The 9,455-nt window shown below is 38.5% G+C and overlaps 1 pseudogene; it reads right to left on the reverse strand.

Moving 5' to 3' along the window:
- The window catches only part of LOC102733292 (large ribosomal subunit protein uL16-like), a 29,898-nt pseudogene that overhangs the window by 19,492 nt on the left and 951 nt on the right, over positions 1-9,455 (reverse strand).

Genomic DNA, 9,455 nt, shown 5'->3' on the forward strand with positions numbered 1-9,455 from the left:
GGGCTCCAACCTAAGTCTGTACGATTCCAGAACACATGTTCTTAGCCACCACGCTGTTTTATCATGATTCATCACAGAAGATACTAGAATCCTTCGTAAAGCCCCTGATTATGACAGGAAACTCTTTTCTAATAAGCTCGGGGATTTGTTAGTATACCATCAAAATAAGTTGTCTTTTCCTGCAGCCTTGAGAAGATATTCTTCCCTTACAATCTGTAATCATTCAACTCTGCCAAGAACACAGAGACAAATGTTTAACCAGATGTGAAGAAATTAAACGCTCCTCATATAAAAGGATCAAAGATGAGAGAGCAATGCGGACCAGTGACTACAAGGAACCATTTGAGGCCCTTGGCTATTCAGACTCAGGGGGAAACAGGAAAGGAGTGATGATTCAATATGGCGAAGATTTTCTGGATTGAGAAACCCAACAGCTGTTCTCCTATTCCCCTGAGGTCTGAATCCGAGGAAATGAGCTTGCTGATTTCTGCTGCATATGAGGAGGAACTTCTTAACCATTACGATGATGAACCACTAGAAGAAAATTCCTTGTGAAGTATTAAGAGTCTCCATTCCCAGAGATATTAAAAAAGGAAATCAAAACTATCTATCATGAATGATTTAGACACTCTTCTAGATGAACATAGTAGTTCCTTAGGGTCCTTCTGTGTCCCAGATTGCCCATATGCCTCAGTCATCTTTAATTCTTCCTTGTCACTAGAGGTAAATGCCTTCCAAGGGCATGAGCCAACAAGTGGCATCACTAATAAGAGTTCACATCTCCTGAGTGCTCACATTCGCCAAACGCTATATGCATATTGTCTCTCATCTTTGCAACACTACAAGATAAGCCCCATTGTTTCCAGTTTCCAGCTTCTGAGGCTCAGAGAGGTCAAGTAGCTTATCAAAGATCACATAGCAAATAAACAGTAGTCAGAATTCTAACCCAGGACTGTCTATGCACAAGCCTGTATGACCTCATGGGCAAATCGTGCCTTTTTAGCCCGTTAGCAAGTAACTTAGCAGTAAACCCTCATAGGCTTCCTCTACTCCTGAAATCTCCCCAAATCTGCCAAGTCTAATTTGTACAACTCATTTAATACTGCATGCCTGGAAAACTAGCAAATAAGTAAGCCACAGATGGAAAAAGGAAGATAAGTGATAAAGACAGAGAGAAAAAATAGAAGCAAAAGTTTCAAGAACACGCACGATCTCTTATCTCTACTGCCCAGGCTCTCATGAAATAACAAAGAACTGACTCGGTTCACAAACCTCATCTGAAGGGAGAAATACATGATGCAGCCCTAGTCAAGCATGAGAAAACTGTGACACCACCCAGCCCCATTATTTTTGCAAGGGGAAGTGTGAAAACTGAATAAGTTTTGTTTTATTATATGTGTGTACAGAAACGGGACCATCTGAAATACACAACCTCATGTGTTTCTCTAAGGGATTGGGTTACAGTGTTTTGATAATAGAAGATTCTTTCTTAGTCCCTTGTCATTAATCTTTTGCATCTGAGGTCACAGAACAAGGGAGCAAATCCCTTTCACACATATGCCTCACTGGGCTAACCCCACCTGCCATGAGCATTAACTAAGCGTGGTGGCTGGTACCCTTCCCAAGAAGCAGGGCTCACTACAACCTCCCCAGTCATTTCAGCTGGCTGGCTCAGGATCCCTGTTACTCCCTCTGTCCAGATGGCTTCAAGCTGGAAGTTCCTTATGAGAGCTCCACATGAAATATATTTCCCAAAATGTTCTTTAGCTGCCTTGAAAGATTTTTTGCAAAATACTCCTAAATGATCAACCAACAAAATATCTCTGTTCTGTACCTCTCTCAACATTAAAATAAACAAATGACATGGTGGGGATTTTGAAACAAAGATGAATAAAAGACTCCCCTTGCCTTCAAGGAGTTCACAAAACTAGTATAGAAAATCGGAATGACGGTAACCACAGTAAGATGTGGGGCCCTGATGAATGTGTTCAGGGATGGCATGTCAGCAGAGGAGAGGCACCTAGCCTTGGATACTGGAGCACACTCTCCAGGGTCTGAGGTTTGAGCAGAGTCTTCTGTATCAGTCAGCTCAGGCTGCGTAACCAAATGGCTTCAACAACAGGCATCTCATTTCTCCCACTTCTGGAGGCTGGGAATACGATATCAGAGTGCCAGTAAAGTTGGTTCCTGGCTTTCCCATGGCCACCGTCTCACTGTGTCCTCACACAATGGGGAGACAAAGAGCTCTCTGGTGTCTCTTCTCATAAGAACACTAATTCTATGGGGTCAAGACCCCGCCTTTATGGCCTCATCACTTCCTAAAAGCCCTATCTCCAAATACAGTCACTTTGGGAGTTAGGATTCATATATGAACTCATATATGAATCCCATAGCACCTTCAGAATGGTAGGAGTTGGCCAGGTGGAAAGTAGTCAGATCAGGGATGGCATCCCTGGCAAATACATCATGAGCACAGGTTGAAAGGGGTAGGCAGACACAGCAGGTTAGGGGAATGGAGATCAGTCCCACATGGCTGACAGTGGAGGGGATGGTAAGGGAAAGGCAGGAGGGAAAGTCTTTAATGTTTTTTAAGCAGTGTGTACTTTATCATGTGGGCAGTCAGGATATTTGCAGGACTTTTTATTTTTTATTTTTTTATTTTTGCAGGACTTTTTAATAAAGGAGTTGAACAGATTTGCACTTTAGGAAAAAACCAGTTGGTCCACATTTGAAAAATAAGTAGTAGGTCAAGGGGGATTGGAATTTGGGACCCAAGCCACAGACACTGCAGTAATTCCAGGAAAGATAACAAGGGGTTTTGCCAAGATGTAGCAATTTACGTGAGGATGAAGAAACAGATTTGAGAGTTATTTAAGAGGCAGAATTGTAGGAATGCTGGCTAGAGAATGGGGAAGGGAAAGGTAGAGTCCTATTCTCTGGAATGGGTGTCTGAGCAGTACTGAGGTTTCTGTATGATCACTACAGTTGAGTTAGAGCTACATGCTTTGCTTTTTGCTGTCACTGTTGTTATTTTATTCGCAGACCACCCCTCAGTCCTCCCCATCTCGCTTAACACAGCGGTGGGGCTAGCATGTAGATCAAAGGGTAAAGACACAAACAATAACCGGTATATATGTGCTCCGAAGCGAGCACAACAATAATCAGTATAAAAATTGGACTTAAATACTTAATAACGGTAGGAAATTTGATGAAATACACAACAGTATTACAACTTAAAGACCAAATGTGATGAAATACACAACAGTATTACAACTTAAAGACCACATGTGCAAGTATTCTGCATATTACACTAAATTCATAGTAATTATAGAAGCTTATACTGATTAAGTTAACCCAATATATCAAAAATTGTGTTGGGGTGCCTGGGTGGCTCAGTCAGTTAAGCGTCTGCCTTCAGCTGGGGTCATGGTCCCAGGGTTCTGAGATTGAGCCCCGCATTAGGCTCCCTGCCTAGTGGGGAGTCTGCTTCTCCCTCTCTCCCCTATCACCTGCTTGTGCTTTCTCTTGCTATCTCTCTTTCTGTCAAATAAATAAATTAACAAGATAGTGTCATTTCACATGTAATTGAAATAAATATTATTGACAAAATATTTTATGTGTTTGTTCTACTTTGTCATTGAAGTCTACTTGCTATTTCATCCGGTGAGTTACATTCCTGGTGCTCCGTAGTCATGTGTTGCTAGTGGGTTCCGTGTTGGACAGCGCAGGTCTAGACCAAGAAAAGTTCTTGAGACAAGCATTAAATATCAGACACTAATATTTATGAATCAAAAGATCCAAGTACAGTTAGTAGTTTATTATAAAAATGTGAAACAGTAAATGTTTTAAAGAACATATAATTATTTTAAAGACAAGCTTCCTAAAGCTATATAATAAGACAAAATTTAATGCTCCTGTTTTGTAAGTACATTTTCTCACACATTGCTTACAAAGCCTTCTGAGGACATGTAGTCTGTGATTGCCCAAGGGCATTTGATTAGACTATTTACCTTGTTGCAGAGATAAACGGGATATCCTCTACCTCCACACAGATGAGCCAGAGGACTTTGGGGGATAAAAATAAAGTCTACTTTTATTACATGCATAACTTGCTATTGAACACAGGAAATTTGTAAAGCTCCATGGATATCTGATGTGATGAGGTGGTAAATGTAAATTAGTTTGGTTTACCAATATTTATTTGTCACAATTATAATAATCTGACAGTAATCCTGGGATTATTCCTACCAACACAACTTGAAGTCTTTTTTTCAACGGAAATGATTTTAGGTAGGAGAGAGTTTTGAGTTGTGTTAACTCTTGATGAAACAATTAAAGAAAAAGTTTTAAATTGTGTACTGGTATAAAGAAAGCAAAACAAGTTGCCATCTTCCAATCTTTTTTCTGAACATTTGCCACTGCTCATGAGTCCATATGTATATCATAACCTCTAGCTATAACCTGTATAACGTGTACAGAAGCCAGCTTCTGTGTCCACACAAAGCAGAGAACCAGAGACCCTGCTGCCTTGGGAGGATGTTCTTTCACCAAGGCCTTTCAATGTCACCACTGGGTGCAGGCCAATACACCCACCACCTGGTTTTACCTAGCACTGATATTTAGACCCAATCCATCCATGAACTAGGCTTAGGCTTTTCCTTTCTCCATCATAAGAGATCCCCTTAATAGGGCAGCAGATGTAAGCTGAGCAAGAGGTGATGGTGTAGCCGTGATTGATGACATGGGGTCTGGGCTACCTGCTTATTCAGCTTCTGGGAACACAGCCAATTGCTGTCCAAAATCAAGTTCTGTCTCAACCAGGGTCCAGTAGCGTGCTTGGAGCTGTTTATAGAAAAGTTTGTGATTCTTCTGTGATGCATTCCTCTAACATTCAAGGCATCTGTGTGCTGATTCTCTCATTGAGGATTGTCATAATGCCACATAGCATCTTTTTCCACCTCTGACAACTTTACTATAGTAGGTCAAGTTGACTAGGTCATATGGCCCGAGTGGCAGAGCTGTGTGTCCTGTGGTCTGGACCTGCTCCTAAGCCCTTTGCTATTCTGGCCTCACTCAGAGCTGGCAGCCCCTGTGGCCCCTGGGTATGAGTTGGAACAGTTTTCCCAGGTGTGGTGTATGCCGTCTCTAGAACGTGAGGAAGCCTATCAGGCACCATGCATCCTTCCTGCTCATAATCAAATGTCTGTGTTATGTACGAGTGACCTCTGGGCTCTGTGTTCTGTTCCACTGATCTATTAGTCTCTCTCCGATCCGATTCCACACAATCCTAACTACTGTGGTTTTTCAGTAATTCTTGATATCTAGTAGGGTAAGTCCTTCTATTTTGTTCTCCTTCAGCTATGAGACTATTCTTGGCCCTGTACATTTCTACATAAAGTTTAGAACCAGCTTATCAAGTTACAACACACACACACATATCTGCTCACACACCATTGTAATTGTGATTAGAATTGCTTTGACTCATAGATCAGTTTGGTGATAATTGACATCTTTAAGTATTGAGTCCTTTTTTTTTAAGGATTTTATTTATTTATTTGACAGAGAGAGCACAAGCAGGGGGAGCAGCAGAGGGAGAAATAGGCTCCCCACAAAGCAGGGAGCCCAATGCGGGGCTCAATCCCAGGACCCTGGGATCATGACCTGAGCCGAAGGCAGATGCTTAACGACTGAGCCACCCAGGCGCCCCTTAAGTATTGAGTGAGTCTTACACATAAGTGGAATACTTTAAAAATTAGGTATTCTTTCCTTTTTCTCAATAATAAAGTTCTACATAAAGATGTTATACATATTTTGCTAGTTTGACTCTGAAGTATTTGATATTTTACATTACTGCAAATTGAATCTTTTTAATATTTATTTTCTTACCATTTATTGTCATTATGCAGAACTGCAATTAATACTGAACTTATATCCAGAAGCCTATTAAATTTATCTATTAATTCCAGTGATTTATCTCTAGATTCTTTTTAACTTTCATGGATATAATCATATAATTTCTTAATAAATAATAGTTATTTCTTCCTTCTGGTCATTATACTTTTATTTCATTAATTAAGTTAGTTAGTGGGGTGCCTGGGTGGCTCAGTCAGTTAAGCATCTGCCCTCAGTTCGGGTCATGATCTCAGAGTCCTGGGATCGAGCCCCGAGTTGGGCTCCCTGCTCGGCAGGGAGTCTGCTTCTCCCTCTCATTCTCCTTCTCTGCTCTCCCCCCTCTGAAATAAATAAATAAAATCTTTTTAAAAAACTAAGTTTGTTAGTTTTTTGCTTTACTGCCCTGGTTAGAACCTCTGATACAATGTTTTTATTTTTATTTATTTTTTTTAAGATTTATTTATTTATTTGAGAGAGAGGGAGAGGGAGAAGCAGACTCCCTGCTGAGCAGAGAGCCAGATGTGGGACTCGATCCCAGGACTCTGGGATAATGACGCGAGCCAAAGGTGGATGCTTAACCTACTGAGCCACCCAGGCGCCCTACAGTGTTTTTAAGGTAGTCAGAATAAATACTTGTGTTCATCCTGGTCTCAGAGAGAAAGCTTCTAACATGTCACTATTATGTATGCTACTTGTACTTTTTAAAAATTATTTTTTGGTAGATATGAATTAAGGAAACTTCCTTCTTTTCCTAGTTTGCTGAGGGATTTTATCATGAGTGAATGTTAAATTTTAACTAATGTTTTTTCTGCATCTACCAATGATCTGCATATATCAATATGATTTTTCTCTTTATTCTTTTAATATAGTGGCATATTATTTTTAAATATGGAATTAACCTTGCTTTCTAAAAAAATAAATCCAACTTGATTTTGATGTATTTTTGTTTTTTGCAGATTGTTGGATTCTATTTTGATTAATATTTTACATCTTTCCTCATTAGTGATATTGATATTTCAATTTTTTTATTGTAGTGTTGTCCATTTTTAGTATCTGAGTTATGCTGGCCTAAAATAATATGTTGGGAAGGGCTCTTTTTTTCTATTTTCTCAAAGAATTTTTAAGATTGACATTATGTATTCCTTTAATAATTGACAGAATTCACTAGCAATGCCCTGAGTGTAGAGTTTCACTTCTGAGACTTTTTAATTACAGACAGAATTGTTTTATTAAAAATCCCAGTATTTATATTTTCAGTTTCTTTTTGTATCTATTTTAGTAACTCGTATGTTTCTAATAATTTATTAATATTAATTTGTTCATAATATTTTCTTAACTATTTAATGAATAGAGAATCTATAATGAGGCCCTCTTTTTCATTCTGACATTGGCTATTTTTTACATTTTACCTTTTCCTTGATTGGTAGAGGTATTTGCAATAAATTTAACAAAAGATGTGCAACATCTTTGCACTAAATACTACAAAACATTGCAGGGATGAATTTTACACCTTTAATAATGGAGAAAAAAAGGGAGAGTTATACCATGTCCATAGGTTGGAAGAATCAATAATGTAAAAATACAAATTCTTCTCAAGTTGATCTCTAGATTCAGTGAAACTAAAATCCAAGCACCAATAAACATTTTTGTAAAAACTGACAAGCAGATACTGAAACTTATGTAGAAATTAGAGGGATACAGAATACTCACAACCATCTTGCAAATGAAGAACAAAGTTGGAGGGTTCACACAAACTGATGTCAAGACTTGCTCTAAAGCCAGAATAATTATGATAATGCTATATTGGCAGTAGTGTAAGCTGACTGATGAACAGAACAGAATTGCCTTCAGAAATAAACCCACACAGAGATGGTCAACTGCTTTTCAACAAAGGCACCAATGAAATTCAGTGGAGAAACAAAAGTATTTTCAACAAATGACACTGAAGAACCAAGAGAGCCATGTGGATACAAGTCATGACCCGTTTCTCACACGACACACAAAAATGAACTTAACATAGGTTGTACACACAAGCGTAAAAGGTAAATAAAGGTCTTAGATAGAAATATAAAAGAATATCTTTGAAAACTTAAAATACACAAAGATTTTATTTCTTAGGTCAGTTTCAAAAAGTAATATCTTTTTTGAAAATGATCAATGCTACTTCACATAATTTTAAAACTTTGCTCCTCAAAAGACACCAGTTACAAAATGAAACGTCAGTTTGCAGACTGGGAGAAAATTTAGATGATAGGTAGGTATATAGATAGATGATACATATAGTCAATTCTCATTATTTGCAATAGTTAAATTCTATAAAGTCATGAAATTAGCAAATGCTAAACTATTGTGCCTAGAGGAAATACAGGGTTAGTTTCCTACAGGTCTTAGGTCACAATATTTTCATCACCTGACTAATATGTAACCTTGTTTCGTGCATATTTTCCTTTAAAGACATTATTTGACATAATATATATTATTGATTCACTCTAACTCCTGCCTGAATGAGGCTTATCTAACACATGTATTTTCTCCATAAAGTACATCACAGCAGTCCTGCACTTCGGAACACCAGACAGCACTTCAGCCTTCACTTAGGGGCCATTTAAAACAACAAAATCATCAGCAGATGAGATAACAAAAATGTAAAACTTGGCACTCAGTAGGCTTTAAAAAGGACCCTTATTTATAGAATGAGCTGAAGCAAGAAAGCAGAGCATCGTTTTGACCTCATCTGGAAACATGCACATCAGGTGACTCAAAATTTTCACAACTCCCCTCACGTTTGTAAGAGATCACAGAAGTGCCTTGAGTATTGATTTTGAAGTTGCAAACTCATTTTAGCAAATTATGGAATCCATGAATAATGAGACTCCACCTTGTATATATTTGTATGTGTGTGAATATCAAACAAAGAACATGTCTCCAGAATATATAAAGAATTTTTAGAGATTGATAATGAAATACAAAAAGCTCAGTAAAATGGACAAAAAGAAGACACAATTCAGAAAAGAATAGAAGTGTATGGGTGCCTGGGTGGCTCAGTCAGTTAGTTTGCCTTTGGCTGAAGTTATGATCCTAGAGTCCCAGGATTGAGCCCCGAGTCCAACTCCTTGCTCAGCAGGAAGTCTGCTTCTCCCTCTCCCTCTGCTGTTCCTCTCTTTCTCCTGCTGTTCCCCAGCTCGTGTTCTCTCTCTCTCTCTCTCTCTCTCACTCTCGCTCTCACTCTGCTCTCTCTCTCTCTCAAATAAATAAATGAAATCTTAAAAAAAATTTTTAAAGAATTTAACAATGATTCATAATTAAAACTGCTAATTAACTCAAAATAGAAGGAAACTTCTTAACCTGATAAAGCGCATCTATAAAAATACATTAGAATTTGTATGGAACCAGAAAAGACCCTGAATAGCCTGAATAGAGGAGTGTTGAAAAAGAAAAGCAAAGCTGGCGGCATCACAATTCCGGACTTCCAGCTCTATTACAAAGCTGTCCTCATCAGGACAGTATGGTACTGGCACAAAAACAGACACATAGATCAATGGAACAGAATAGAGAGCCCAGAA

The sequence above is a fragment of the Leptonychotes weddellii genome, chromosome 4 (genome assembly GCF_054177405.1).
Source record: "Leptonychotes weddellii isolate Sample4059 chromosome 4, ASM5417740v2, whole genome shotgun sequence".
Lineage (NCBI taxonomy): Eukaryota > Metazoa > Chordata > Mammalia > Carnivora > Phocidae > Leptonychotes > Leptonychotes weddellii.